Source organism: Pteropus vampyrus, unplaced genomic scaffold (genome assembly GCF_000151845.1).
Source record: "Pteropus vampyrus isolate Shadow unplaced genomic scaffold, Pvam_2.0 Scaffold102, whole genome shotgun sequence".
NCBI lineage: Eukaryota > Metazoa > Chordata > Mammalia > Chiroptera > Pteropodidae > Pteropus > Pteropus vampyrus.
Genome location: NW_011888883.1, coordinates 5,471,961 through 5,486,286, shown reverse-complemented (window position 1 = coordinate 5,486,286; position 14,326 = coordinate 5,471,961). Strand labels below are relative to the sequence as shown.

Genomic DNA, 14,326 nt, shown 5'->3' with positions numbered 1-14,326 from the left:
AACTAGCCATGGCTTGAACAAATAAGTCTATCTCCACAAGCAGAATATGTTGCCTTTGATTCTATTTCTCAGCAATGCCATCAGTTACTAAAGTTCCTTCCAGTTTCCATTTTACCATCCTTAGACCATTGACCTCTGTCCTCATGCTTGTCACCTCATGGTCACAGAATGGTTGTTATAGTTCCAAATTATAAATCAGTGTCAAGATTGGAACAAAGTGAAAAAAGAGAATGCCAGATGAATCCATCCCCATATTATTGTTACCCTCCATCTCTTTCCAAACACAGAATAATACTAGGTAAAAATGTTAGGGGGAAAATGGACATAGTCAAGCTAGAAGCAAGTAAGAGAAAATCTTCAAGTGCCATAGACAAAGAGAACCAACAATAATGCTTGAGAGCTGATGTGCAGATTTCTCAGAGATAACTGAAATATACTCAGAATATACTCAAAAGGCAGAAGTGGGAATGCCAGACCCAATGCACAGGAAAGGGTGGCACTTATCTGGAAGGAGAGTTCTGGCCAGGAGAACACCTCTCACACTGAAATGGGCAGTGTACCCCAGGCCTGGGCTAAACCAGAGTCTGTTGTCAGAAATCAGAGCACCTGTTCTGCATTGAATGCAGATATAGAGCCTGGGTTCTCAAACAACTCACCCAGAATAAAAATCCTAAGGAGAGAAAGTAATGGAAATGGTCTAGAAGAGGTTAACCCTGTAATACACTATAACTAGCAACCATAAAACCTCCTCAAAAGACACCTTCATAACCCAGAGCACACAGAAGATAACTGCTGAAAAAGATGAAGTTTCTGACAAATAAGGAAAAGCTATGAGGAACACAACAAATCAGAGAGATCATCCCCAGGGACCCACCAATGATAGAGCAATCTCAAAGGGTCCTTTCCAAACTTGGTCTTTGTCAGACTCTTTTAACTTTCATAAATAAGGACCATAATAAATAGAATCCATACTAGGTCCTAGGGAGTTAGGGAAGAGGAACAAGAAAAAATATTAAAGAAACAGAAGTCTTGACTTTCCCCTTTCCTCCCATGACCCTAAAATGTTATTCAGAGAAACCAAATGAAAATATTAAAGGACACAGAGTCATTTACGAGAATAAATCAATATAAAATCAACTGAATTTTAGAGAGCTAAGGGACATAGCGCAGAGGTCACATGATCAAAAATTACAAAGACTTATTCTCTGGCTCTGCAGGTCTCCAAAATATCCTCCCAATGATGAATGTAGTAAACTAGATGAGGGCATAAGCTAAGAAAAGAATTCTAAAAGGGATGAATTTTCAGCTGAATTTTGAAAGATCTGTGGGGTGAGAGAAGAGACACAGATTACTGAAACACTGCTGACTCATCTTTCTACATTCACAGGCTTGTGCCCTGTCCTAATTACACAAATTTGAATGAGTTTTAGAGGAACTGGAAATATCCAAATGATGTTAAAATTTGTCCAGTCAATGGAATATCAGTAATAGGAGCAAAGATTAAATGGATTTGCTTCATTTCACATAGAAGATACATGAGTGCTCCTTTTAAATTCTTCTTTCGATGTTTTTTAGGAGGAAATTAAGTTCTTATTCTCAGGGAGGACAAAATCAAAATTGTAACAGAAATGATACAAAGAGTAAGAATCAATGACTTTCAAGATAAGCTATCAGGTCAGGAGCTAATTTCCATTTCTAGATGTCTATTAAGAAAGAGTCATCTATGATGGGATTATGGATGTTTTTCACTTTCTTTTTGTACCTTGCTGGATGTCTTAACTATATAACCTTTTATAATAAAAGAATATCAACAAATAAAAATTGTAATGCTAAGTAACATGATTCAGACCATCAGCTGCCTAAAAAAGGAGACTGGAGATGATGTGGAAGTCTCTCTGGGTCTTTTATTCTATAAGGAAAAAACCTTCCACTGATTAGGTTCTGTGTACACAATTTTTGCTAGAATATTAATTATTCTTAATACAAAATCTAGGAATGTTAATATAGTCAATCAGTTCTTCAACACCTAAGTGATAATTATTAAGATCTTAACTGTTCAATCACTTAATGGTTGTTTAATCTTAACAATTATGGATGGTAAAGAATTGGGGAATGGTGAATTCCTCCTTTAAATAAAAATATTCAAAAGAAAATGTCTAATAGAGAAAAACAACATTGTACTGATCACTTTAGGAAAAAAAAGAGGAAATGAAAAATCATAATAATTGTCCCACCTATTCACCTTCCAGGTCTTTAAGTAATGTCCTCTTATGGAGAAATAAGTATGACAATGAACATATAGGAATAGATTCTGAATAATGACCATGTTCTGCTTCATTATATAGTAGAACCATAAAAATTGATCAACAAAGTTACAAAGGAACATAAATGAAATAATTCTTCCACAAATAACAATAGTCCACATAAAAACTGGACAAAATCCAATCATAATGATATATAACAATTCTTGCTAAGACAATGACATTCACAGGAACACATATATGTAACAGATCAATTTTCAGCGTTTCTTAAGATAAAAATATCTATACAAATCACTGTTAAATCAACTTTAATTATCAAGTCAATTTAAATCAAATTAGGTCTTAAGCCACATAAGACTCTCCTGGTTTCCTGAAGCTAACAGGATTATCAACTAAATAACCTAAGTCATTCCTCTGATTCTGTTTCGCCTATTTAGCCTGAGCTTCCTAAACTTAATGCAAGGACAGAATTCAGAGAACTAAGCTGAGGAAATTCTACTTTGATGCCATCCTCTTCATAGTGCTAAGGGACAGAGATATTAAAATTCAGAGATGAAAAGCTAATAAAATGCTGGGCAACAAAAAAGAAATCAGAGCCTCTTAACATGGCTGCAAATTTGAATCTCCTGGAAGTCTTTCTAAAAGTATCAGATCAATTAAATCAGAATCTTTAGAAATTGAGCCCATACTTTTGTTTCTAATTGATGATTCTAAAAGAAAGGAAGAAAAAGGCGTAGAATAGATGATATCAAGCAACAATATTATTCAAGTTGAATGTATCCAAACCAGAGAATTGTGTTCCAAACCAAGAGTCAGCTCCAAAGGGAATTAGAACATAAATATGATAATTTTTGTAACTCCAAAATACAAAGATGACAATTTTTTATAGTCAAGGCACCAAGATATTATCTGAGGGGCTGATTACTGAGATATTGAAAGAAACAAAAGCAAAAATCCTCCTTGGTGCCCTCACTCTTCAAGGGCCGTGACAGTAAAAAGCCAATAAAATCAAGCAGTGCAGCAATGAAACTCCTGGTATTTCTGTGTTAATGAAACTTAGCTGTAAAAATAAAAAAAAATTTTTTTTTAATTTTAAAAAGTGCTTCCAGAATACATCTGGTGGTATTTGAATGTTATCACCAACCTCAAAGTAAAAAGCCTTGGAATCAACTATAAGAAATTTTTTAAGGCATTCACCCAAATTCAGGTCACATGGAAACTCTAAGTCCATTTGCTAATAAGACTTACTTACTTTTTAGCCTGAACACCTTAGAAAAATTTAATGACTTTGAACTTTCACAGAAAGTTTTCTAAACTTCGTAATAATGCTCACAATCACCAAACAGAGACTGGGTCAGCAGTGAGAAACTGAAATTAACCATTGTGGATGGAGATATAAAAAATATATTTCAGAAAAATAAGAAGGTATAGAGAATAGCAAATACCTGTATACCCAGTACCTAATTTAATAAATAAAACATTAAAAATACAATTGAAATCTTATGTGTTCTTCCTCTCCCATTATCTCTCCCATCCCTACCAGCCCTCTTCAAATGAATGGAATTGTCCTAAATTTGGTGTTTATCATTTCTATGAATATTTTTATAATTTAACCATGTATGTATAAATCTCCAAACAATATATAGTATGGTTTCTTTTATATTAAAGTTTTATAAAAATGGTATCATAATATATTTCTTTCATATACATACATTTGCATTTTTATTCAATATTGTATTACATGGTTTATCCATGTTTATACACATAGATAATTTATTTTAACTGCTGTATAGCAGTTAAATTGTACCACAACTTGTCCACTGTCACACTACAAACATACTGAAATATATCTTCTCATACATAACTCTTGAATAGCGGCAGGAGTTTCTCCAGACATTGCTTCTTGATTATAATATGCACATAAATCACTGAGGATCTTATTAAAATGCAGGTTCTGATTGAGCAGGTCTGAAAATGGATGTAATATTCTGCATTTCTAACATGTTCCCAGGATATGCTCTAGTCTACACTGTTCAATGTGTTAGCCACTGATCACATGTAGCTATTTACATTTAATTAAAATTTTTAAAAATTAAAAATATAATTCCTCATACACACTAACCACATTTCAAGTGCTCAATAGTTATTGGACAGCACAGAGAACACTTCCATCATCTAGGAAATATGGACTATTGGACAATGTTGCCACTCAAGGTGTTGTCCAGGGACCAGAAGCATCAGCATCACCTGGTAGCTCTCTGGAAACACAGAATCTTAGGCTCCAACTTATGAATCCCAATCTCAATCTTAGCAACATCTCAGGTGATTTGTTTCTCCCTTAAAGTTTCATAATTACTGATTTAGGGTTTTTAATACTTCAAAGAGTAATAGCAGAGTTGAAGAGCATGCATGCCTACAATTGTATTAGCTATTCCCAAATTGCTCTCTAACACAGTTTTGTCAATTTATAATCCTCACAACAGTCTGAAAGAGACTCCACTGCTCCACTCCACATCCTTACTAAGACTGGATATTGTCAGACATCATAATTTTTGTCGCTATAATAGCATGAATGTATTTCTCTATTATTTTAGTTTACCATTCCCTGATTAATAGTGAAATTGAGCATCTTTTCATATGTTTATTAGCCATTCAGATTTTCTCTTCTGTCATAGCCTGTTCATATCCTTTGCCCACTTTTCCATAAAGTTGTTTATCTTGTTCTCATTAATTTGTGGGAGTTCTTCACTTAGTCTAAGTATTATTCATTTGTTTATTGTATGTATTGCATTTATCTTCTTTCAGTCTGTGGCTCTCTTTTCACTTTGTTTATGGTGTCTTAATGATGCACCTAAGTATTTTATTTTAATTCAATTAGTAACATTAATCTTCTCTATTGGGAGCCGAGCTAACTTGGTGAGCTCTGAGATAAGTGGCACTAAACTATTTTAAGCACTCAGTATTTTCCAAGAAGGGAGTTTGATTGCAGAGCAGAGAGTTCTGAGTTGTGAGAGCTTCATTGTTTTGCAGGATAAGTAATTTGGCTGACCTTGGGTCTTGACTGCTGTTTTCTCATTGCGATGCTATAAATAGTGTGTTGTAAATAAACTCGGGGCTGCAGTATTCACTGTACGCCCTCCCGACTCTATCTCTTGTCTCTGTCTTTTCTTTAATCCTCACTCCCCCTTCTCAGGTACTGTTCATCTCAGCCGGCAGGCTCCGGCACTTCTCCATTCAGGTTTTAGTGGCAGGACAATATTCAGACACCACAGTATGACTGGTTTGAAGCAAGATCTTTCGATGTAAATTCTTTACCCTCCCCATTTTAACTCAGCCAGGATTAAGGATTTTCATGATCCTGTGTTTTAACAATGAAATTTTGTCTCTATAAGCAGCCTTAGGGCTTCTGGGAGCAACCAGGTCATCTGACAACTGAATAAAATTAAGAGAACCTCCTGACACCTTTTCCATTAACAGCTCTATTGACCATACTTTAAAATGGAGCTTCTAAATCAACTGGAGCATTTTCTATAAAGAGAATGAGAGAGACTTCACTAATTATAGGTAATTTGATACACAGTTGCTTTACTTTGTATTTTTTTTTTCTTTGACATATCAAAATGGGAAAAGTATGCTTAAGCAAAAGGAGGTTGTCCTTTACTCATTGTAACATGAATCTATAAGGAAAAAATAATAAATATAAATAGTAAACAAGCATGAATTACACAATTCAAATTATAATGTTTAAAAACTTCTAAAATATTTATATGGAAAAGTAACTATTATATAAGCTATATTTATAAGGCTATGATCATGAATCAGAACTGAATTCTGTCCTCCAGAGGTTTTTTTTTTTTTAATATTTATTGAGCACTCACTAAGTAGTAGGCATAACGCTAAACTTTTCATAGTATCATAATATCCTCTCATATCTCATATTATTCTATCAAAAACTAAGCAATAATTCACCAAATGTGTATTGAGCACTTACTCTCTGCCAGAGACTATTCAAAGCACTGAGGAGTCAGTAGTGGAAAAAAACAGGAAAAAGTTCCTACTCTCATAGGATTTTAGAAAGAAAAGACACACCACAAAGAAAGCTAGAAAAAAAGAAATTTAAATTATGTTAATACTTTAATACCAGAACTCACTCAGTGGAAGAAAGACTGACCCAAAGTCTGAAGTAGGAAATGTACACAATAAGTCTAAGACTTTTTGTCATAACAAATAACAAGAAAGCTATCAAAGACCCTGAAAAAAAAGGACTGCTAACCAAAAAAGCTTAGAAATCAACACAAAGAGAGGGACCTACTAGTCAAAGATGGAACAATTTAAGCATCAAAAAAGATACTTACTGTAATAGATTAAGAGACAACAAATATATTTAAATCTATGACTTGTTTATGATTTTAAAAATGACTTGTTCACCACGGAAGAAATATTTATGGATGAAACTATATTATATGTAGCTTTTGTCTCCAAATAAAAGGGCAGAGGAAGTTCGTGAGGGTGGAAAAAAATAATATTGGTATGAGTTGGAAATTGTTGAAACTGAGTGATAGTACATGAATATATACTGTAGATATTCTGTCTAGTTTTGTGTGTGTATATATATATATATGTATATATATATATCTCTTAAATTTTACAAAATAAAAAGTTAAAATGAGAGAATTCAGTTTTTACCTTGAAGGTAATTTCAAAAAGCTTCTGAAGAAAAATCTGCAGGAAAGAATGTTGAAAGCAAAAAAAAAAAAAAAAATAGCACAAATGATAAGAATTCTGGTTCTATGCTATTAGACATAAACCACAGTTAAATATTTAACTAATCAGAGGCAATAGCTTGATTATTGAAAACATTATGATAGCAGATATAGACTAAGCTATGCACAGACACTGAACAGAATTCAAATAATCAAAACTATATTTTAAAATATTCTTTCTGCAAATAAATAATTTGTAAGCCATTTTGCTGCCTAATGATTTAATGGCATACCAAATCAAAACTCAACATTCTAGTACAGTGATTCCTAAACAAAATTACAAAGGAGATCAGATCTGTCTTCAGTTCCAGCCACACCATCTGCTATCTACTACCCTTTCTTTATAAGATATCAAGGATCTTCTTCCTTTTCCCCTTATAAAAATTATCTTTGAGGGAATGATATGATAAATGCATTCAGACTGAACTATAAACAACTTAAATGAGTTATCACTGGTCTCCTGAATGCATTCTTACACTTAGGAAATCAACCAAGCAGAATTTTCAACATGTAGATATGAGCAAGTGGTCAATTACCAACAAAGCATAAGAACTTAAAACAGTGCTTATCAGTAAAGAGATAAGACCTAAAGATTTACCTAATAAAGAAATTAGGGGAAAAATATAGGAAATTTTTTGTTGTACTTTAAGTTCAACTTTCTTAAATGATTTACATTTTAAAATGTAAATGCTGTTAAAGCAACATAACATTGTGATAAAAACAATTTTAATAAGAATATATTACAACTCACTTTTTATATAGTAGATTAACTTAATCTAAGAACTTGATGCAATCATTTTGATTTTGGAAAATTAGACTTCTTCAAGACCCCAAGTGATATCTAAATTAAAATATTTAATAATTTCCTAAGCTGAGCTTTAACAAATCAATTAGTAAAAGATGGATACAATTTACTGACGAATGTACCAAATCTTTCTTCACAATTTTTTTTTATTTTATTGATAAAAGTGAATCAAATGTGATAATAACCTGGTTATACTGCCATATGGGATGACATTTAATTGAATACAAAGCTAAATCTATGGAATCTAAGTGTAAAAATAAAAATTAAAAATTAAACCTTTCTTTTTCAAAAATTCACAAGTATTCATTATCAATTCTTTATTTAAAAGGTAAAAAATATAGCTTCCAACTTCTCAGAATGTTTCTCAAAATCTCTCCATCTAGCTTCTCTTGTATTTTGCTTTTAAGCCATAAGAGTGAATGTATGTCTAATGAACAGAATATTGCCTAGCATACAGTAAGGGCTATTGATAGTAGCTATTTTATTATTAATATGTAGTTTATATTATTAATATCATTAGCATTAGCTATTATAATATTAGTTATTACTATCATAATTATTCCCACCATTTATATCAATATTCACTATTCTAATTATTCATATTGGTATCTTCATCAGTAATTTTACCATCCATGCTACCACGTCCTCTTTTGCTGCAAAATACAGAAGTAATTAAGCTTCAAGGATTGTAAAGCCAAAAGTATAGGGCCTAGTCTTGTCAACAAATAGTGCTGGAACAATTGGACATCCACATACCAAAAAATGGATCTAGACACTGACCTTACACCCTTCACAAAATTAACTCAAAATGGATCACAGACCTGTATATAAAACACAAAGCTATAAAACTCTCACAAGATGACATAGGAGAAAACCCAGATGACCTTGGGTATGAAGATGACTTTTAAGATACAACACCAAAGCCATGATCCATGAAAGAAATAATTGATAGTCTGGAGCTCATCACAATTCAAAACTTCTGCTCTGCTAAAAACAATGTCAAGATAATGAGAAGACAAGTCATGGGTTGGAAGAAAATATTTGCAATAGACTCAACTGATAAGGACTGGTATCCAAAATTTACAAAGAAATCTTAAAACAACAATAAGAAAACAATTCAATTTAAAAAATGGGCCAAAGATCTTAATAGACAGCTCATCAAAAAAGATACACAGATGGCAAATAAGTATATGAAAATAAGCTCAATATCATAAATCATCAGGTAAATACAAATTAAATCGACAATGAGATACTACTGCACACCAATTAGAATGGCCAAAATCCAAAACTCTGACAACATCAAATGCTCATGAGAATGTGCAGCAACAGAAATTCTCACTCATTACTGACAGGACTGCTAAATGGTACAGATACTTTGGAAGACAGTTGCTCAGTTTCTTAAAAAACTAATCCAGGAATCACACTCCTTGGTTATTCACCCAAAAGAGTTGAAAACTTATTGTCCACACTAAAAACTGCACACAGTTGTTTATAGAAACTTTATTTGTAATTGTCAAAATTTGGAATCAACCAAGATGTCTTTTAATGGGTGAACTGAAAAATAAACTGTAGTATATTCAGACAATAGAACTAACATGAAATGAGCTATTGAGCCCTGAAAAATTATAGAGGAAATTTAAATGCATATTACTAAGTGAAAGAAGTCAATTTGAAAAGGCTATATACTATATGATTCCAACTATAGAAAATTGTGGACAAGGCAAAACTATGGAGACAGTAAAAAAAAAAAATCAGCAGTTTCCAGGAGGAGGGGAAGAGAGGGATGAGTAGGCAGAGCACAGAGGATTTTGAGGGCAGTGAAACTATTCTGTGTAATACTACAATACAATGGTGAATGCATGGCACAATACACTTGTCAAAACTCATAGAATATACAACACCAAGAGTAAATCCCCATGTAAAATTATGGACTTTAGATAATAGTGATATGTCATTGTAGGTTCATCAACTATAAGAAATGTACCATTCTGGTTGGGAACATTGATAATGGGTGAAGCTATACAAGTGCGGGAGCAGGGAATATAATGAAAAGCTCTGTACCTTCCTCTCAATTTTACTGTGAACCTAAAACTGCTCCTTAAAAAAATGAGTATTTTTTTTTAAAGTATAGGATCACATTTCACCTTTAGGCAAAACCTTTAGGCAAACATCTTAATGAGTATAGCAGTTAATGGCTTGAACTTTGAAGTCAAGGGAGACAATGTGAATCCTGACTCTGATGTTGTGTGACTTAACTCTAGAGAAAATAAGAGGCTCTTCTCAATTTTATATACATAATAGTATACTATTGGCTGTGGAATATTATATCAAAATACTTCACTAAATTTTCACTTTTTTATCCTAATGAAAATATCTGTGTATCTACCAAGAAAGCCAAGGTAAAATCTTGTATATTTAAATGTTATAAAAGATGGTCTGAGTCTCACAGCATCAGTGTCTCACACAAAGTGGTCTGTCAATAAATGAATTTATGAATAAATTGATTACTGGAAGAATATATAATGTAATTTTAATTTTTTGTTGTTTTTTACTACTATGGGAATAAAATTTATATATATTGCTTTATACTTTCTGTCTTATACTTTTTTGAAGACACAGATGAACATGCTCTTTCACTAAGCATTTGATGGAGTGAGAAAACTATCAATCTGAATTGGAGAGACTATTTGGAGTAATGGGAATCCTATGGTTGAAACCTTTTGAAGTGTTAATGGGCTTTTGCTTCAGGAAGGAAAATAAGCACTTGTCAACTTGAGTCAGATCAAGCATTTCAAGAGTAGAGTTCATAGAATGCTTGGTAAGAAAAAAAAAAAAAACAGAACAGAATAGTTTTTATAAAACTATCTCCCTACAATAAGGAATAGACATAAGTTAGGCTCCAAAGTAAGTTAGATGCATGCAAAGATGCATAAAATGAATCTCTAATTCTCAACAGTTTCTTTGCTTTTTAAAGTAAGTCCAATGATTAAAGGGCATTGGCCCTTTTAATTTTAAATATTGTGATCAGAGGATCATGCTATAGAGATATCGAAACACGAAGTCTAAAGATGCATAGACTAAAAGGTAGATAAGGAATCTGAGATATAAGTAAGGTGGGTGATTTGGCCAAGTTCACAGAGCTCATCAGGAGCAGAGTCAGAAGAGGAAATGCAACAGGCTCAAGAATTCCAGTTTCTCACCCAGGCTCCAAAGAATCCTAATACAACACAAGCAGGTCAACCTCAGAAATAATATAATTTCAGAGACAAGAATTTTTCTTTATTAAAGTCTCCTGCTTGATATTGCCTAAAATTCCAAGAGGAAACAGCTTTTAGTTAATAGAAAAGAGTAAAAGGTCAGAGTTAACACATTAGTGTATGTGTGTGTTCTCACATGCAAATGAAACATGGAATCTCCTGATAGAGATAAATGACTAGAAATCGGGAGGAAGTCATGTACTTGAAGGGTAAGAGTAAGTTCTCTAAAGGAGGAAAGATTGTTAAAAGGTGACAACAATGCATAAGGCTCCTATCAGTGACTTCTGAATTTTGCCCTGAACTAAAATCTGTATAGAATACTGATTAAAAGCTCAAACTTGAGAGTGAAACCTTTATACAAATACTACCTAGGTATATGACCATGCATGTCATTTAATGTTTCTGAGACTTAGTCTCCTCATCTTTAAAATGAGGATATTAATGTTATCTCTATGGGGATTAAAAGAACTAACATATAGAAAGCATCTGGCACAATGCCTAGCACATAATAAACAATTAATATAGGTTGATTATTATTGCTCCACATACCTCATGAACACACTAACTTCTTAGGAGTAAATATAGTTAAAAGTCTCATTAATCAATGTTCAGCAAAGAATATAAGTTTCACCAATGTCTTAGGCCTTTCAAATCAGGTCATAATCTATTTTGATTTTCATAAAAATATATTCCCCAAAGGTAAAACTGCATTATACTTCTTGAAAATGTTTCAGGTAACTATGTGATGTAATCAATGTGTTAATTAACTATGGTCATCATTTCCCTATACATATATTAAATCATCACATTGTATACCTCTAAAAAACCCAAATTATACAACTTAAATAATTTTAATTATCAATCATATATCAATAAAGTTGGAAAAGTACTTTAAAATTTTTCAATCTCTACAAAAAAACTGTTTCATATTGTTAAATATATTTTTCCTATCTTTGTACCTCACCAAAATACACTTCTGTTTAACCTTTATGATTACAAAATGAAAAGCAGTCAGCATACAAATGAATGCCATACTATATACTTTGGTTTGAGAGCAAATTCAGTATAATAAGTATCAATAACTTTTATACAGTTGTGTCTTCCAGTAGAATATATCCACTGCTGATGTGATATTGGCTTATAGAAAGATTCTTGAGTAGCAAATTACCTATGAAGTGAGGCTATAACTTAAATTTTAAAGTACTTTTTAGCAAAACAATTATAGGACTATTTCTAGGTATCTGGACTAGCAACATGTCTGGGAACTTGTTAGAAATGTAAATTTTTAGACTCATTCATAATTAATTTTGAATGGGTCAGTAATTCAGGGGACAAGGAGCAACAATTACATTTTAACAAGTCCTCCAGACGATTCTGATGCACTCTGAAGTTTTGAAAAATCACTGATCTAAACTTCAGTCAATATGGTTTCATGCTTTAGATACCCCTAGCTGAAGCTTCCTAACAGCTGAGGAGTTGCACTTGCAGATTATAGAGAACCTAAAATTCTTGCTCCATACTATGTGATTATAGGGGGAAGTTCCCCACTACACCACCAATTACCAAAAGTCCATCAAGTATGAGAAGGATGTGGCAAAACTTCAAATCTTAAAGCCTTAAGTTACTGTCAGACAGCTAGTTGAAGCCCGGAATATTACTTCTTTTGAGGAATTTCTAACCAGGATGAACACAGCTGCAATCACTGTAAAGAACTCCTTTGCTTCATGTCCCGTGCCATGAAACTGAACAATGTTCACCAGTGTTAGTCCTAACAAGGGGCTTCAGGGGAGACTTGACTTAAAAGAGCCAATATTTCAACTCCCTTTTAAGAGAAAAATCAAAATTACTTGAGGAACTACTGCTTAAAATGTTACTGTAAGGTTACTCAAGTCACTCACTAGACAATCTGAAGTTTCTCGTCAGCTTGATGGGGTAGAAACTATCATGTTTTCACATATGAACCAGTCAATATCAAAGTGTACAGAGACAATAAACTATAAAAATATGCATTATCTTAAATTTTATACTGTACATATGCCTTTCCATACTCAGTATAAAGTTTATTAATTTTTTTAATAAAGGAAGAACTTAGAAAACAATTGTTTCCAGCAGCATAAGCTTTATGCACTTAACCCTAACCAGTTATTTTCTGCTTCATTAAAATGTGAATTTAGGGGAGTATTATGATTCAATTAGTTTTAAATACGATGGAGAGAATGAATGTGTAGGTGCCATAAAAATTTAGTAATGCTAATATGTCATATGATTCTAGAACAGTCCTGAGAATCTGTAGGAATACTATATAATGAAACCATTCTTTTCCAATTGACCATAACACGATAGGTCAAATGTACAATTTAGGTATCTGCAATTAGTAGCAAAAAGCATGATTGCCTATTTCATGCTCTATGAATAAACATACTGATTCTAAATTTAAACTTTTAAGAGTTGTGGCAAACAACAATGAAAGTTAAATAAGACTTTCATTGCTGTGTCATCTCCCTAGAAATCAAAGCTTCTCATTGCTCTTCCTACTTTGTCAGAGACTTTGTACCCTCTGTTGCTCCTTGTGTCAAGGGGCCATTATAGCTCTAGCTTCCAAGCAATCCAGAGGAAGAGTCACCCAAAGTAGTGATTGAAGTTTTACAAAGGTGAATCAGTATTTTCACCTTAAGAAAAGTACTTATTGTGATAAAGAAAATTAAAAGAAACTAACTTCCTAAGCAACTATACTGCTTTATTTTCTACACATCTCTATTCTTAAGTTAAAGCCAATGATGTTAGATATAAAAAGATGAATTAAAGAACTGAATGTTTCATTGGTTATAACAATTTATGTAAAATTTTCTTATAAGAGTTTAACAAATATTTTTAAGTATTATGACTCTGCCTAAAAGGCAAGGCAATTTTATCCAACAGGCAAAATAGCTACAGTGCTTAAAAAATAAGTTTACTTAATAAAAAACTTTTCAAAACTTTCTTACACAAAACTTTGTTTTTCCTAGCTCTTTCAGAGAGAGTGACAGAGACAAAGAGAAAACTAATGAATTTTAAAGCAGACAATTCTATGATATAAAGCAAATCTGTAATAATTATAATCAGGGATTTTTTTTTAAGGTAAGAATCACCTAATGTCACTTCGGCCTTAAAAATATCATTACTATAATAGCCATAGAATATTTATTTTAATAAATGTAACTTCTTAGTAAATCTTTCAAGAATAAAACATTGCAAAATGTA

At 32.5% G+C, this 14,326-nt stretch overlaps 2 long non-coding RNA genes across 2 annotated transcripts in view; both read right to left on the bottom strand.

Moving 5' to 3' along the window:
* The window catches only part of LOC111742839, a 156,126-nt gene that overhangs the window by 84,611 nt on the left and 57,189 nt on the right, over positions 1-14,326 (bottom strand). The window lies entirely within an intron of this gene.
* LOC111742840 overlaps positions 8,567-14,326 on the bottom strand; it is an 18,203-nt gene continuing 12,443 nt past the window's right edge. Inside the window, exons 2-3 of the long non-coding RNA XR_002781500.1 lie at positions 9,915-9,920; positions 8,567-8,650 (exon numbers count right to left, since the gene is read on the bottom strand). This is a non-coding gene — a long non-coding RNA (uncharacterized LOC111742840). The remainder of the gene's footprint in view (positions 8,651-9,914; positions 9,921-14,326) is intronic.